Here is a 19,093-nt window from a genome sequence, read left to right as displayed (position 1 = left end):
TCCAGTGACCTTTTAATGAAAAAACCCGACCAGTGTTAAAAGATATACGGTTTTGTACAATAGTTGTGTAAATTGGGTTCACGTCCAGAGGTCTTGTTACGCTGGTATCAGCTGTTTTCGAAAAAATCGAATGTACGACTTGGAAATTCGCTTCTATTCAGTCTGACGTCAAGTGTTATGTAGTGCGGACGGAACTTTATAAAACCAGCTATGTAATGGTGAGAAAGCCGTAGTTATGGATTTTTAGTGCGATTTTAGTGTTTTTTTTTTTTAATTTAAAAATATGGAATGTGCGCTTCGATAGTGGATGTTGTGTGTAGATAGTGCACTCTAGTGTCCTGGAAATGGAATCGTATTTTTTGTGAGCCACGTGTTTTTCCCAATGTGATGAAATTGGGAAATTGTTTTCACTAAGGTGTACAACGCATCGGTGTTTTTTTATTTTTGAAATTAAACTCAAAATATAAATAAATCAAAATATGCCAAATGCTTTAAAAAAATCAATATTTTTTAACAATTCTTCAGAACAATAGGACATCTTTTTAATATTTTGACATTTTCTAATAATTATTTATGAATTCCTTGAAATTTTCGTTAAGTATAACTTCAGAATAAGTACCTACTCAATTAATAATATTTACCTAGGTATTTTTGTTTTAGTTAGAACACTAAAGTATATTTTTATTTAAAAAAAATCATTTAATCATTCTAATAAATTCTTTCGCTTATAAATATAAACCATTACAATATATGGAGATATCAGTTAAATTGATATTATGTAGTTAGGCACGACCAGTAAGCGATAAGGTTTGTTATATAGCATAATATTAAAATTATTTATTAGGTAACTACTTTGACCATTGGTTAGGTAACAATTACTTAGGTTACGTCGGATTTTATTCTAACAATTGACAACGAAACAAAACGTGAAAGACAATACATTGCATTACATTATTAATCATCATCATCATTATCAGCCGATGGACGTCCACTGCTGGACATAGGCCTCTTGCATGGACCTCCAAGCATAACGCTCGAGCCGCCAGCATCCAGCGGTTTCCTGCGATCCGCTTGATGTCCGCGGTCCACCTAGTGGGGGGTCGACCAACGCTGCGCTTTCCGGTGCGGGGTCGCCATTCCAGCACCTTGGGACCCCAACGTCCATCGGCTCTTAAAACTATGTGGCCTGTCCATTGCCACTTCAGCTTCGCGTCTCGCTGAGCTATGTGACTTTGGTTCGTCTGCGGAACTCCTCATTTCCGATTCGATCACGCAGAGAAACTCCAAGCATAGCTCGCTCCATCGCCCGCTGAGTGATTTTGAGCCTTCTAATAAGGTCCATAGATTACATAAGTAATCTATGGACAATGGTCCATAGAGGTACAAAAAACGCGATTTACGCTCGTAAATTGTTTCCAAAATAAGTATATGATGAAATTTTATTGTGACTGCTTAAAATGGTGTTTTGGAAAATAAAAGAAATATTAAGACTATCTTAAAATCCGTCAAAGGGTTTTGGCTATAGATAATGCCAAAGACGAATTGTTATAGATACACACATAAAATAAATCTGGCATTGTAGCGCGCTGTTAAAATAACTAATCAATAGTAAATACTTAACCGCATTTGAAAATTCTTTAACCAATAGAAAGCTACGTTATTTGTAAATGTCATAGACTATATTTTATCCCCGAATTCTCACAAGTATTAAAGTTATGCAAGTGAAACCGCGGGACTCTACACTATTCTAATTTAATTAATAATTTAATAAATAATAATAAATTAAATAATTTAATTTAATTTAATGTTTGTGAGGTTGTATCTCTGAATGTACTGAACCGATTTATAAAATTCTTTCACTAACAGAAAGCTACGTTATTTGTGAGTGTCATAGGCTATATTCTATCCCCGTATTTTTATAAAAACGTTAACTACACGAGTGAAACCGCCGGACGTCCGCAAGTGTGTTAAATAGAACCTTTTAATACCGTAAGCGTTCGCCCTTGGCTATTTGCACTGCGTTAGTAATAAGTAGTATCGGACATTTTGGTAAAGTGGATTAGAAACTACTAGAATAAACTTTTAAGCAACGAATGCGGAACGTAGAGATAGTAATCTAATAGACACGAAAATATATTAATAGTCCCTTTACATTGGCGTTTTGTCGTGACAACAGTGGATTGTGATCGAATAACGACTAATGTGAAGCTCTTTAAAATCTATCTTTGATTAAACGAATAAATAGTGTTTTTCTATGGTTGATTTCGATCTTAAATAGTGTTTTACGAAGGTTAAGTTCGATCTTAAATAGTGTTTTACGAAGGTTAAGTTCGATCATAAATAGTGTTTTTCGAAGGTTAAGTTCAGAGTGTTTTTCGAAGGTTAAGTTCGATCATAAATAGTGTCTTTCGAAGGTTAAGTTCGAACTTAAATAGTGTTTTTCGAAGATTAATTTCGATCAGTGTTTTTCGAAGGATAAGTTCGTTCTTAAATAGTATTTTTCGAAGGTAGAGTTCGATCTTAAATAGCGTTTTTCAAGGTTGATTCCGATTTTAAATAGTATTTTTCGAAGGTTAAATGCGATCTTAAGTAGTGTTTTCTAATGTTTGACATCAAGTTAACTGATGTTCAGTTGTGTGTTTAAGAATTTAAATATCACGTGTCTTAAACGGTGAAGGAAAAACATCGTGAGGACACCTGCATACCAGATTATTTTCTCAATTCTTTGCGTGTGTGAAGTCTGCCAATCCGCATTGGGCCAGCTTGGTGGACTGTTGGCCTAACCACTCTAATTCTGAGAGGAGACTCTAGCTAAGCAGTGAGCTGGGTATGGGTTGATAATGGTGATGGTGATACTTCTTTCTATAATTAAAAAAAACTAATTTCAACATATGGGTGAACACACATAGAAACCAATGAAGGTCGAATTGAGAAACTTACTTCTTTATTTGAAGTAGGCTAAAAATAAGATAACTTTAACTAACTAACTACATGAAATATTACTTCAATTTTATTTTTATTTTATTTAAAAAAATTACGAAAATAAATATCATTATTACAATTTTAGGTAACATTATAGAATAAATTTGTAACTGAATTTTAAAATTTGAATATTTTATAATTAAAGTAAAAATTTTCATTCAACAGCCGTTTAAAATGTATAATGTATAATGTATAATACATGTTTTAGGATTTATTTAATGGGACTAGATATCAAGTATCTAGCTACATTCTTGTGAATAAATTATTATTGAGAAACTAAACAGCACCCGCGACTTCGTCCGCGAAAAAATTATATTAGTAAAGAAAAATAAAATTAAGGAGCGAGAATTTTAAAACAATTTGCTGTGAATAATCCATACTTGATTTTTTTAAGAAATTCATTGTGAATTTGTGACCATAATTTACATATTTCGCAACATTAATTGTTAAGTCTTCATATATTGAGAATGGTGACCCTAATTTAAAGATTAAACAAAACGAACCTACAAATGAAATACCTACGAAAAATTCAATAAGTGGAGAAACGAACAACGAGTTGATTCACTTACGGAAGAAGTTTTTTTAACTAATAACTCCTATGTTTACCTCACATACTCGTTATTCATCTTCACAGCAGTCGGAAATTAAGTTACCGGGTAAAAGCATCTCTCATAACATTCATTTTTCTAAGTTCGTACATTTAACTATTAATTAAAATAAAACATTGAATAATCGTACGGAATTATTTTATTTTCTCGCAATCGTAGTGAAAAATATAGTGTAACACGCGGGGCTAAACCCATTCTAAACTCGGTTTCTATCTAGCTAAAAATACCTCGTATATAATGGGTCGTTTTAGTCCCTTGTATAACAATCTACTATTTGATTTTGATTTTGATTTGAAAAGGTTAATTTTTGTTTTAGTATCCATCGTGTCAATAATTAACTATAAACAGTTAAGAAAACATAGTTATTTTAAATTTTTTTTAAACATATATTTGAATTTTTTTTATATTTATTGATACTTGTATACACGAATTTGTCTGGACCGTATTTTTATAGCTGTCTTCTTTTCCTTAAAGTGCCTTTTTTAAAGTACATTTTCTCGATAAACTCCTCATCTTAAAATTAAAGTCCCATTAAAATCGATTAAGCCGGTCCATAGATTAGCCCAGACAGACAGACGGAAAAACGTAAATTTTTTTTTGAAAAAGTTGTGTCTTAAGTATCGTGTAAATAATTATAAATAGTTGAGAAAACATTGTTATTTTAAATTTACAGACAGACATTTTATATATATTTATTGATACTGGTAAACACGAATTTGTCTGGACCATTTTTTTATAGCTGTCTTATTTTCCTTAAAATGCGACTTCTATTGAAATTCGGCAATTTGTAAACATTTTTCTGCCTCTTCGGTCCATTGGTTAGTTTAGCCTATTTGGTTTCGAATCACGAGGGCCTGGGTTCGAGTCTTAGATTCTTCTTCTTCCTTCGGCGCTACAAGCCTTTGTGGGTGTTGGCCTTCACAACCACTTTTTCGTTTTTTATTTCCGATTTTCGTATGAAGGAATCGTTGTAATTCTTGGAATTCCATTCTTAGATTGGGCTATTAAATAATTATTATAATCTATACTAATATTATAAATGCGAAAGTAAGTCTGTCTGTCTGTCTGTCTGTTACCTTTTCACGGTTAAACGGCTGAACCGATAAAGATCAATTTTGGTATAATGGTAAATGGGACCTTTGAGCAAAGCATAGCATACTTTTTGATCCTAAAATAGAAATAGAAGGGGGTGAAATAGGGGTTGAAAGTTTGTATGGAAACTTCTTAATTTTTAGAGTTACAGTGTTAAAACTTTGTTCATAAATACGAAATATAATGTGATTCAATAACTTTTTAAAATTCAACCCTTAAGTGGTGAAACAGGGGTTTAAAGTTAACATTGATATCCATGTGGACGAAAATGCGGGCGTCCGCTAGTCTATACATAATTACTTGTTTAGAGAGTCAATTTATCTTCTCAAGTCCAGTGTACATATTCCAAAATCTATAATATGTTTCTCCAAGAATACCGCATCAATATCTGGTCAACATTTTCGTTGTCGTTCGAGATTTTTGTGATCGGTTAATCTTTGACGCCCTCAGAGTGCTTAGTGGGAGTTTTCAATATTTTCATACTGTGACGATCGCGTAAACGTAAACGCGAATTTCTTACAAATTGAAACAGCGCCATCTAGTGGCACTATTGCACAACTGTTTCAAAAAAAAAGAAAAATTCCTTAGAAATTCGCGTTTACGGTTACGCGGTGATCACAGTATAAAAACATTGAAAACTCCCACTAGGCACTCAGTTTTCCGTCAAATGTACAAACACTTGATTTTTACACTATTTATATATTTTAAAGAGTAGGTAGGCAAGTAGATTCGTCATACTATTTTGCGTCAAATAACATTAGGTAATGCAGTTTCTTTTTTTTTTGGTAAAAATATGCAGGATTAATACGCGATTTATATAATACCGAAATATTTACTTAATTGTACCTATTTATGTAATAAATACTTCTCGAACGAGTTTTAAATTGTACTCTTTTATTTTTTTTTAATTCGTTGCGATAAACAGAAAGCAGTCTTATGATTTGGATCTGTTTTTTTTTAATCTTTGACAAATTAGCTCTTGACTGCAATCTCATCTGATATTAAGTGACGATGCAGTCTAAGAGTTCATTTACACGAGATTTAATAATGTTTATTAAATGGGGTTAAGTATTTTATATCAGTAAAATTTTCTTCTTTCAAACTCAATGAAATAGGGAATTTGGCCACCTGGTGTCAGTCATTATAACTAAGTATTGCTAATAATAATTAACTAGTATGTATCTTGAACCGTCAACCTGGTTTAAAGCGACATTGTGACTATGAGCTTCATATTTTCGTCTTGTTGAACAAATTCTATAAGATATAAAAAATCATAATTATAATGAAAACACTGTTTTAAATAATTGCTATAGAAATAATATAGGTGTCAATAGGTTTATAAAATAAAAACGACTACATAGATTTTTTTATTATGTATTTTGAACAGTTCCATATAAAAGTTGACAAATTGTAAATCTTAAAACAAATACAGGAAAATACAGGAAATAAAAATAAAAAAAATAAAACTATAAAAAAGCAAAAAATTTTTGGCAGCGGTGGGATTCGAACCCACGCCTCCGAAGAGACTGGTGCCTTAAACCAGCGCCTTAGACCGCTCGGCCACGCTACCATGTGTCGAGAGTGTTGAAATAGTGCAATCAGTTCATACGAGCATTAATCGTTAGTATTGGTACTTGATTTTTATTTACTTATTAGTCCTTTTTAAAATTTTTAACAATGTTAATAAAATATCGTTAATATAATATAATAGGCCTTTACCTGAGGGGGGTTCCAGCAAAATATAGTTTTTTTAAATAAATACCATAGATTAATTACATATTAATTTTTAAAAGTAGGTAATTCTCACAAATTGTATATGTATGTTTGTACTGGAAATAAAAGGCTTTTTTATTTATTTATTTATTTTAATAAAATATAAAACACTATTAAAAATTTATAATTTGACACTCATAAATACCGTGGCTTTCTAATGAAAAAAAAAGAGTTTTAAAAAATTCTTTTTACAAAAATTTTCCAGTAGATCCAAAAAAAAAATTTTTTTTTTTAAACTTTACCTCCATAATCTATGTACCTATAGATGAAGTGCACGGGTATTTTGTACCTATTTAAAATTTTTCAAAACCATAAAAGTCACCCCCTGCCGTCGAATGGCGAACCCCTAGGGGTTCGCGTACCCCACTTTGAGAAACCTTGCCGTAGAGCGATGCATTGTTATATTAGAGTGCAGTTTTTAAGTAAAGTAGAGTGAAGTTGTAGAATCTACATTCACACTTGACATACTGACATACTTGCATTGCGTAGATTTTTCTTTTTGCACAAGCTAGCTGACTTGACAGACTTTGTCATAAATCATAAATCATAAATCATTTATTGCCAGAATGTGGTCACATACAGATATTGTTACATTTTAATGTTCCTACACAATCTGCCTCATAGGCGTGCAAGCCGAGTACATTATTATAATTTTTATTTACTAATATTAGAACTGTCAATCATTTATAATGTCATTTCATAAATTAAAGTCATATAACAAACATATTAAAATAAAATTAAAATAAAATGTCCTGCAAATCTATTCTATACTAATCAATCAACGATATTTTATACTAGAAACTAGCTGACGCCGGTTTTAGCTGCGTGGTTTCCGTTCCCGTAGGGATACAAGAATAATATATAACCTATAGCCTTCCCCGATAAATGAGCTATCTACCACTGAAAGAATTTTTCAAATCGGACCAGTAGTTCCAGAGATTAGCGCGTTCAATCAAACAAACAAACTCTTCAACTTTATAATATTAGTATAGATAGGGCACTAGGGCATCAAAACTTAGGCGGACAAACGTACATAATAGGGATGATGACAATTTCTTAAAATAAATATTAATTAAGAGTATGCTAATAGTAAAGCAATTTTGTAAAAGTAACAGGGTATCTGCGATCATTACTTTTGGAGTTATAGTGATTTAAAGAGCTGGCTCTTTAAATCACTATAATCCCCCTGATCCCTGAAAAACGCCCCATACAAAATGTTACGATTTAATGACGTCGTACATAATGATCGTTAGATTTGTATGTGCGTTCAAACAAAATTACTAATATCTTTGTTATTTGTGCGTTTATGTTGATAGTTCATTTATTATTATTTTTTTTATTCTTTACAAGTTAGCCCGTCCATTAGAATCTTATGATTCTAAAGATGATCTTATGATGGATATGTTCATCAGGTATAATAGTTCGGATGAATCTACACTGATATAAAAAGGTAAAGTTTGTGGTGTTGTAATTTTTTTTTTACCTTTAGAAAGCCACATTTGTCATATATTTCATGCCTGTATTCTCACGGGAAAGGGAACTACGCGAACCGCAAAAAGCAATAATGATCATTTTCTACATTTTCGGCCTAAAACTTTTAAAAAAGGTTGGTCACCTGACAATTATCAATATTATTGAAAAAAAAAATTTATAAGCAAATATTGACTGCCACAATTCGAAGGTCTTTAACACTCTTATCAAGTTATCAGTCATTATAATCAATTCATAGTCTGTCTGCTCTTGACTTTGAATAGTCTTATTGCGTGTACACAGACAGGCGTGCACAAGGTTTTTAAGTAGGTAAGCTCTGTACGTACAAATTGTACAAAATGGAAAATTTCTCCAATACTGGTTCGATATGAATTCTCAGGGTATGCATTGCATTTATACATACATTCATGCCACTGAGCACAGACTATCTCGTTGGTCCAGTGGTTAGAATATGTGGATTTGGATCACAAGGTCCGCGGATCGAGTCCTGAGTTGGTTGAGCGAAATACGGAGCTATTCTTTTTTACTAGAGATCACACTAAATAAAGGCGAAAGTTTGCGTGTATGTTTGTTTCTCATATTCTGGATTAACACATAAACTACTTTTCATCCCGGAAAATCCATGGCTCCCGCGGGATTTGTGAAAAACTGAATTCTACGCGGATAAAATCGCGGGTGACCGCACTAAATAAAGGCGAAAGTTTCTGTATAAGTTGTGTATGTTTGTAACTCTTTCACGCCAAAACTATTGAACCGACTTCGCTGAAATTTGAAATGGAGATAGATTATATTCTGGATTACCACATAGGCAACTTCTTATCCCGGAAAAATTTATTGTTCCCGCGGGATTTGTGAAAAATTGAATGTCAAGCGAACGGAGGTATATACACTTTTAAATTATACCTACTATTGATATAAACTGTTAAAACAGTTAACTTAATTAGCTAAAGAGCCGTGATAGCCCAGTGGATATGACCTCTGTCTCCGAATCTGGAGGGTGTGGGTTCGAATCCGATCCGGGGCATGCACCTCCAATTTTTCAGTTGTGTGCATTTTAAGAAATTAAATGTCTCGTGTCTCAAACGGTGAAGGAAAAACATCGTGAGGAAACCTGCATACCAGAGAATTATCTTAATTCTCTGCGTGTGTGAAGTCTGCCAATCCGCATTAGGCCTATTGATCTACTATGGCCCCTCTTATTCTGAGAGGAGATTCGAGCTCAGCAGTGAGCCGAATATGGGTTGATAACTATAATAAGGAGAGAGACCTAGCCCTGTAGAGGGCTGTTAATTATTGAAATTGCTCCACTTACCTTTGAAGTATTGTTCTAGATTGATCCATAGGTTTTTACACGCAATAGTTGCTCCATTTTCCCGATTAAGCAATATGCAATTTTGAGCAACTTCACCCTACTTTATTGACAATAATTATTGTGTCTGGGGGATTGTACACACTTAAGTACTTCCGAAGGATGATTTGCGCGTCAATAAATAAATTATTGTTATTTGTGTCAAGGATTAACACTTGATAACGTGTAGACAATCTATTGATAAAATGCATTTATTGATAAGTGCTAAAGAAAATATGATAAAGACCAACGCATTGGTGCATCCATGTCGATATTCGGTTCTTCGGATTAGGGCATTGATGTATCGATATCGATGGACTAGGGTGTTACATAAATTATATCGATATAAAAGTATCTAATTACAATCTATATATGTATCACATACACCCGTGGTTTCATCCACGTAGTATCCATACCCGAGGGAACACGGGTATGAAATGTAGGCTATTGTTACTCGCTGATAATTTAGCTAACGATTAGTGAAAGGATATTTAAATTATCCAATTAAATATTTAATCGGTTAAGCGGTTTAGGCGTTCATTAATCATGAAATTGTGGCTGGTGGGAGGCTTCGGCCTCGGCAAAGCAATTTAGCGTCGTGTCGTCGATGTCGTGTAGAAACCGAAAGGGGTGTGGATTTTCATCCTCCTCCTAATAAGTTAGCCCGCTTCTATCTTAGATTGCATCATCACTTACCAGTTGTGATTGTAGTCATGGGCTAACTTGTAAAGAATAACAAAAAAATCATGAGAAACAAACAAACCTTATCACATTCACATAAAGTTAGTTATTGCAAGTTTTTTTCTATTATCCCCGTATTCCAACAGGAACGAGAACTATACGCGGGTGAATCCGCGCGACGTTCCATAGTCATCATAATAATATCAACCGATGGACGTCTACTGCAGGACATAGATCTTTTGTAGGGACTTCCAAACATCACGATACTGAGCCACCTTCATCCAGCGAATCCCTGCGACTCGCTTGATGTCGTCAGTCCACCTGGTGGGGGGTCGGCCAACACTGCGCTTACTAGTGCGGGGTCGCCATTCCAGCACCTTGGAACCCCAACGGCCTTCGGCTCTTCGAACTATGTGTCCCGCCCATTGCCACTTCAGCTTCGCGATACGTTGAGCTATGTCGGTGACTTAAGTTCTTCTGCGGATTTCCTAATTTCTGATTCGATCACGCAATTCTATAGTAATAAATAATTACTTTTTTTCAAATATAAGTAAAGAATCACTTCTGTGGTCGATTTACTGGTGATTCGTGAGATGAATATCAATGTTTCGATATACGAGGGTATTTACCTAACACTAAATCTGCATTGAGATACGTTTACATTTTATCTGATCGGTAACAATTAGGGATGCACACTATATAAGCAAACAAGCATTGCATGTCTAGATGTTTTATTTTTAACTATCAACCAACAACATATTATATCTCTATTTCTTTTTTTTATTTGGTGTACAGGCAAAGTATAAATAAATAAATTAACATCATTAGTTTCTGCGTTTGACACATGTATGATTTTATGTAATAATAATAATAATAATAAAATTCTTTATTTAGATTTACATATAACTGTAAAAAAAAAACAAATACAAATAAAGTAAACAAAAAGAATTTTTGAAATCGGTCCAGGCGTCTTTGAATAATCGGTGTACATACATAAAAAAAAAAAAAAAAAATACCGACCGAATTGAGAACCTCCTCCTTTTTGAAGTCGGTTAAAAACTTAAAAAGGGACTGCTCACCATCGGATAAGACTCTGCAGAGTGTGGCTTCCTGGTGTGCGGTCTCTTCGTACATGCCACTTATTTTAACTTATAAAACTAATAATAATGTTACTTCAGCTGAAAAGGTTACTGCCTCAGCATAATGCTGCAGCGTTTGCTGCAGCGCTGGTATTCTGGCGCAACCGTTGGTGGCGTCACTACACGACAGGTATCGTTGGTTGGATACCGAAAAAAAACTAATGCAATATAAAAGACACAACTAATAAATCAATGTACAATCTGTCATCTACTCCTATTTAAATTCCTGTGCTTGTCATAGAAATCCTCATTATTATCAATCAGCTTCTTGCAACAGTTCGCTAAAGGCTAAAGGACCAGGTCCATCTTTAAAGAAGAGGGGATATGGTGCTTACATCCACTAAGCTGCTCCAGAGCGGGTTGGAGGGTTTAGTAAGAATGATTTAGATAAAGATCAAATTATCATGTATTTACTTATTCGCTAATACCGCTATTCTGTAACGTTAAAGACGTCGCAACGACAAATTGTAAACGGGGCTCAAAGATTTTCCTTTTATATAGGATCGTGCGCAGCATAGCCAAGGTTTTGTAGAACAAAAGTATCTATTTATATCACGTAGGCGGTGATACAGCAAGCGAGGTAAACCCGCGGTAAACGATAGTCGATAGGTAAACCTAGTAGGTACATACCATTGGGTAAATGGATTCCCCAACTGGATTTATGTGGATCGTGTCATGTTTGGTAATGTTAAGAATTTTTGAGTTGTAGGGCCCTTTGTTCTTGAACTCGAGTTACACCGCCATGTTTATTGCAGCATTAATTTCATCAATAAGCTAGTTGACACGTTACGTTACGCTTAATAAAAAAAAAACCCACGTGCTAATGGGGACGAAACGTACGGCCCGCCAGCCGCTGTGCTAAATCTATACTAATATTATAAAGCTGAAGAGTTTGTTTGTTTGATTGAACGCGCTAATCTCAGGAACTACTGGTCAGATTTGAAAAATTCTTCCAGTGTTGGATAGCCTTTTTGACGGCCTCCGTGGCGCAGTGGTATGCGCGGTGGATTTACAAGACGGAGGTCCTGGGTTCGATCCCCGGCTGGGCAGATTGAGATTTTCTTATTTGTCCAGGTCTGGCTGGTGGGAGGCTTAGGCCGTAGCTAGTTACCACCCTACCGGCAAAGACGTACCGCCAAGCGATTTAGCGTTCCGGTACGATGCCGTGTAGAAACCGAAAGGGGTGAGGATTTTCATCCTCCTCCTAACAAGATTGTAGTCAAGGACTAACTTGTAACGAATAAAAAAATATAAAAAAATAGCCCATTTATCGGAGAAGGCTATAGGCTATATATTATTCCCGTATTCCCACGGGAACTGGAACCATGCGGGTGAAACCGCGCGGTGTCAGCTAGTCTCTGATATATTTTCTGTACAATAATATGTATGTACTTTTTATACATACTAACCTTCTTCTTGATTTCCCTCCCTCCATCCCTATCTATTTTACTGAAAAGGAAAACTGCATTAAAATCCATTGAACAGCTTAAAAGATCTAAGCGAACATACAACGGAAGCGACTTCATTTTATACTATGTATAGCCTTTGTTTATTCACCACAAAACAAGGATACAACAATAAACATAATACAGAAGAAGTAGAATATAAACAGGCGACCTTAACGCTTCGTAGCGATCGTGTAGCGATCTTAATCATAGCAAACGTAGGATTAGGAAAATACGAGGTCAAGTGACTACGGGTGGTGTAAAATACACATTCGAATAATTAAACACTAATTACATAAACCAGATTACATTACTAAAACAATATTAATAAAGATAAATATCATAAAACTAATATAAACTAGTATTCCTAAACTAAATATTCCTAAACTAAATATTGCGATGTAAATGGGGTTCCACCGGCCGCATGTCACCGCTAGGAAGGGTAATTTAAGAGTGTGCAATATGTAATTTGGTGGTTACAAATGGTTCTGGATCTCAGATTCTGAAAAAGTTAGGAGCCTGATATTTGGGTAAATGATATTTCAAAGTGTTAACTTCGTTATGACTATACAAAATACACAATTTGTAAAAGTTTTCTCGATAGTTTATTTTTTCTAATAATTCTTTTTCCTTTTTTCTGTTTGCTTTGCCTGAGATTAAAAATCTTTTAATCTCAGGCAAAGCAAACTTATTGCCTTAAATTTTTGTTTTGTATAGATAATTAGGTATATATCTTGAACATGGCCATTTTGTTTTTCGTTATGTTGTTTAATTTACTTGCAATTAGGTAAAAATGATTTTGGCGCTCACGTCATAAAATCTGCGTCGCGCGTCAATCGCTCCGTGCTTTTCACTCACGTGAAAGTCAAAATTCGGCGTCTCGCTTGCGCTTCGAATTTTATCCATATCGTACCGACGCGCTGCGCGCTCTTAAAAATCTAAAAAAAATACAGAATAATTTCAAGACATAGTAAAACAAACTACCATCAACAAGAAAATATTTTCTTTGATTTTTAAAAGAGTTAGTGACTTTTAAATTTACTATATTTTTCCGATGTTCCGTTTTTATAAAAATGAACATAAAAAAAATATTCGTCTATTCTAAGAACCTAGTTCTTCTTGGAGCCTTTTGTGCATACATATTTTATAAGATCATATCAAAACAATTAACAAAAGTTTATTAATTTGTGAGTTTTTAATGTTTGAATTCCAAAAAAGTCGATAATTCGTAATTTAAAAATTACTTTTGTGCATGTTTAATGATATCGTTGGTTTTAACTCTATTTAAAACATAAAATGGTTAGAAAAAAAATTACGCGTTCGTTTAAGAAAAAAAAATTATTGAAACAGGTTTAACATTGTTAAAAAAATTAGGTATTTCTGTTGGTATGATGGTATGTTCTGGTATGTTCTACAAATTAATTGATGAATTTCAAAAAAAAGAGAAATGTCAAAAAAATAATTTTTACTTATTTTAAAAGATTTTTTTTATTTATTTCGTATTTAAACCAGTCAGTTTAATGTTTTCTTTTTCTTAAAAATTATATTCCTTCTGGGTTACCTTTTAAAAATCCATACATATATATTCATAACTGTAATTAATAAATATGTATGAGAAACCGCAGTTTGTGTCAAGCGATATGATTTTCCTTTTCTGTGGTACGGCTTAGCTTTGTCAAAATTCCATCCTTCGCCACTGGTATGTAGGGATTATACCTACAAGAACATTAAAGAAGGGGTTTCCAAATGCGATGCGTAGAAACGCGGTCAAATGATGATATCTATTAACTGCTCGTGATATCAGCTAACCCATTACCTACCAACATTGTCGCTGTGGGAAAACCCTGGTGAAGAGAGTAAAAGTTATGCCCATTGTCTTAATAGGAAAGCGGAAAATGGCGTACGGGCTTGAGTAATTGACAACTTCCGTGGCTATGTGATCCTAGTAACATGTACTAGCAGACGCCAGCGACTTCGCCCGTGTGAAACTCTACTATTAAAACTGACGCCTCGCGGTTTCAAACGCGTGGTTCCCGTTCCTGTAGGAATATAGAGATAATATATAGCCTATAGCCTTCCACGATAAATGGGCTGTCTAAAACTGAAAGAATTTTTCAAATCGGACCAGTAGCTCCTGAGATTAGCGCGTTCAAGCAAACATAACATAAAGAAACGAACCGATCCTAAACAGACTACCATTTATAATTATTTTATTTGCGTTATCTTTCAAGCAAACAATCAATTTACCTATGTAAGAAAAGTAAAAATAAAAAAAAGCCTTTTATTCCTTCTTAATAGTTTACATTAGGTACCTATCAGTATTTTATAAGTGTTGAAAAAATTTTAATGATTTTTTCTTTCCTTTTATTTAAAAGAACGTTTTGCAGTGAAGGCATTCTCCAGGTGCTGCCATTATGATCTGTCTTTTGCCTTTAGTTTTGTGTGCCTTCAGTAGTCAATTTTTGCCGGTGAAATTAATTATGTCGTCGACCCACCGATAACGTGTCTTTGCCTCGTGATCCTTTAGTACCTATGTAATACAATAAGATTAGGTATCAATAAGTAATGCATTATAAAGTTGATACTTTGAGGGAAAAACGTATGTGATCATTGAATGACATATTCGGGAAACAGATCAGTCGCAACGAATAGCGTTTCCTTGTGGTTACGAGGAAAATTACAGTTTTCCGTCTTATCAATTTTCATGTGTAAATGGGGAAACTGAAAAATAGTACAAACAGTATACAAATAGCAAACAGTAGGTTCGTCGTCTTCAACCCATATTCGGCTCACTGCTGAGCACGAGTCTCCTCTCAGTATGAGAGGGGTTAGGCCTTAGTCCACCATGCTGGCCCGATGCGGATTGGGAGATTTCACACACGTAGAAAATTAAAAAAAAATCTTAGGTATGCAGGTTTCCTCACGATATGAAATACGATATTTAATTTCTTAAAATGCACATAACTGTTGGAGGTGCATGCCCAGGGCCGGATTGGAACCTACGCCCTCCGGAATCGGAGGCAGCGGTCATATCCACTGGGCTATCACGGCTCTCATATTCATAGATGTAGTATTTAGTAGATATCGATATATTAACAAGTTGTTTCAAATTAGCAAGTTCTAAGAAATGAAGTACGTTTAATTTCCCACCTGACACAAACTTTCATCTCGCAAGGGGCTCCCCGTTGCCCGCTATATCTACTTTTACTCATAACAACGGTAAAGTACCTCTATATCGAATTAGAAACACAATCAAAAAAGATCTTTTGACACTAACTAAAGGCTGGTTTACATCATAGTCAACCTAATTTAACAAGCTAAGTGAGGGGTTATAGAGCTTCGACCTACCACGCTTTTCCAATTCCTATTAGAGTAACATAATAGGGACCTGAGGTTATTCACACAAAGTACGAGAATATAGATCCTGAACACAGAGTAATCAGAGGGAGTCTTTACAAACTGCGTGCTGAAGCCGGTGAAATCTATAAAAAAACAAATGTCACTCGTCTCCTTGACATCCGCATATACAAACATTTTTCATAATTTGTATTTCAAAATTTAACACTAAAAACAATTACGTAATACGTACGTTAATATAATAATCAATAATAACCAATATTTCGTTATTTCTTTAGTTTTTGAGAACAGTTTTTAAAATATTTAAAAATATGAGACGCCATTTTCTTGAATAATATTGAAAATTACTAATGCGACGCTTCGTGTCGTACTACTGACTCAAGAATGTATTCGTTTTTGAATTTTGTATTTGACACTGACGTATCACCTACCTATTATTGATTAATCTGTGACCCTAAAAGCCTGATCAAACAAATGCTCTAGTAGTATCTAGTAAACAAGATTGGCAGAGATATGGGCAAATACTGAGAGCGATTATGTTGAGGAGAGAATAGAGAAAAAGAAGAAAAACTGAAAAGTGAAAATAAGTAGAGTTGGCATAGAGAAATGCGTCGCAGTGCCATGCTGAGTCTAAAGAAGATCGTTTATTCCGTGCGAATCTCAAATCGTAAAAAGTCCAGGAGAGAGTCCTTCTCGAAAAATATCACCTAGTTTCTCCTCTGGGAGGTTGGCAGCCTTCGGGTGATCATGCTAAATTCATTACCACCATTTTGATGATAATGACTCGGATTAACAGCTTAGCGTGCTCTCCGAGGCTTAGAAGGGCTGAAAATTCGCACTGAACTAAAAGCTCAGTAAAAAAAACATTAAAACATCCATTTCAGCAATTACATTTATTTAAATGAGTAATGTAAACCGGCCTTAAGCGTGAGTTCAATGACTTGCCGTTTTTATCGATAATATCTTCTACAGAGTAAAAAGGCAGCAATGTTTGTTACGAGTAAAGGCTTTTAAGGAATTTGTTTATATTCCTCTTTTATATTAGACAAGGAATTCTTGACTTTTACATTTAAGATTTAAAATTTTCTTGCACAGTGCTTACCCTAGTTACAAACCTTGTGCACGCACCTGCCCAGGCAAGTACACCTCTGAATGCATAGTATAATTATTTTTTCTAATTAATGATGGTATAATCATAGCCCAAAGTCATCCTCAGAGTATCCCAGAAGAATAATATGTACCAGTTGGATTACAAAAAAAACCGGACAAGCGCGAGTTGAACTCGCGTGACGAGGGTTCCGAACTTTGTCATGTTTTTGAAAACTGACCTGAAATTGTTAATAATTATGCTTATAATGTTTTTCGTTTCTTCTGAACTTATTTGTTTCGTTAAATATTTATCTAAACCTTTATGTATAGTATTTAATAAATTAACAAAACTTAACATTAGTTTTGATGAATAGGTTTAATAATAATATGCAAGTTGGTAAGCACAATCTATACTAATATAATAAAGCTGAAGAGTTTGTTTGTTTGTTTGATTGAACGCGCTAATCTCAGGAACTACTGGCCCGATTTGAAAAATTCTTTCAGTGTTAGATAGCCCATTTTTCGAGGAAGGTTATCGTCATCAACCCACATTCGGCTCACTGCTGAGCTCGAGTCTCCTCTCAGAATGAGAGGGGTTAGGCCAATAGTCCACCACGCTGGCCCAATGCGGATTGGCAGACTTCACACACGCAGAGAATGAAGATAATTCTCTGGTATGCAGGTTTCCTCACGATGTTTTCCTTCACCGATTGAGACACGTGATATTTAATTTCTTAAAATGCACACAACTGAAAAGTTGGAGGTGCATGCCCCGGACAGGATTCGAACCCACACCCTCCGGAATCGGAGGCAGAGGTCATATCCACTGGGCTATCACTGCTCATTTTTCGAGGAAGGTTATAGGCTATATATTATCCCCATATTTATACGGTCACGGGAACCACGTGAGTGAAACCACGCGGCGTCAGCTAGTATTGAAAAATTAAAGAGAAAACAGAGTTTTGTTTACTTAGCTGCGCTCATGCAAAAAATATATGAGTCAGATGATTTACCGATTGTTACAAAGAATTAGCAAACAATACAAAATACCACCATATTTAAAAATCTACCCTAAGGAAGTCTACCGGGGAAGAACCTACATAACATACAAGGAAAAGATGTACGCTGCGTACAAAATGTATGTCACGGATGAAGTTTTAAATGATTTTACTAATGTTGTATAACTTAAATACTAATATTATTAAATTAGATTTTTTTTTTTAAAAAAAGAATATTTGCCATATTTTTTAAAATATGACCAATATTCCCATTCCCCTCCAACTAGTCGGGAAAGACTGTGCTAGGAGTGGGTACGACAATAGTCCAACGGGGCGGGGATCGAACCACCACCCTTCGGTGATGAGTCCGACCGCTCTTACCGTTAAGATATTGAGGCTTCTTAACGTTATCACGTTATCCATTTAAATTATAGATTTGTTTTGTGATGAATAATTATATGGTTTGTAATATGCCGTATTATCCTTATTAGCCCACTATCCTATTTATAGGACGGCCATTATTTTAGTAGCTGACGTCGCGCGGTTTCACCCGCGTGGTTCCCGTTCCCGTGGGAATATGGGGATAATATAGCCTATAGCCTTCCTCGATAAATGGGCTATCTGACACTGAAATAATTTTTAAAATCGGACCTGTAGTTCCTGAGATTATCACGTTCAATCAAACAAACAAACAAACAAACTCTTCAACTTTATAATATTAGTAGGTATGTCATCTATTTTAAAAGTGTTAGATCTAAATTAAACAACTTGAGGTAAAGATTTAATTAAAAATAGTTTTGGGCTTATCTGAGTTAATATTTTCCTTCGGCATAATAATTATTACTAAGAAATCCAAGAAATCATGTCGACGGTCATTAAGCTTCGTATGTGTCCAATCAAACATAATGTATTTTAAATCGTTAATTTGTTTAAGTATTAGTCGAAATTACTCATTTTATTAGTAATAATATTTCTCAGTACATTAACACAGCGAGTTTCCACGCTCCTAATACACTAATTTACCATTTTATTGCTTCCTTATCAGACTTCGATAATGCTTGTGATAACACACACTAACCGTTTTCCCACT

General features: G+C 34.6%; 1 protein-coding gene and 1 non-coding gene across 3 annotated transcripts in view; one reads left to right on the top strand and one right to left on the bottom strand.

Moving 5' to 3' along the window:
* LOC112057909 (solute carrier family 41 member 1) overlaps positions 1-19,093 on the top strand; it is a 116,050-nt gene continuing 96,957 nt past the window's right edge. Inside the window, exon 1 of one of the 2 annotated variants that reach the window (XM_052889198.1) lies at positions 1-218. The gene's annotated coding sequence lies outside the window, so the exon portion shown is untranslated. The remainder of the gene's footprint in view (positions 219-19,093) is intronic. The other variant, XM_052889197.1, reaches the window with a different exon arrangement.
* Positions 6,171-6,252, bottom strand: Trnal-aag (transfer RNA leucine (anticodon AAG)). The gene has a single exon. It is a non-coding gene; the product is annotated as a tRNA-Leu (tRNA).

This window comes from Bicyclus anynana, chromosome 25 (genome assembly GCF_947172395.1).
Source record: "Bicyclus anynana chromosome 25, ilBicAnyn1.1, whole genome shotgun sequence".
Classification (NCBI taxonomy): domain Eukaryota; kingdom Metazoa; phylum Arthropoda; class Insecta; order Lepidoptera; family Nymphalidae; genus Bicyclus; species Bicyclus anynana.
The sequence above is the reverse complement of the archived record's forward strand: the minus strand, read 5'-3'. Positions and strand labels throughout refer to the sequence as shown.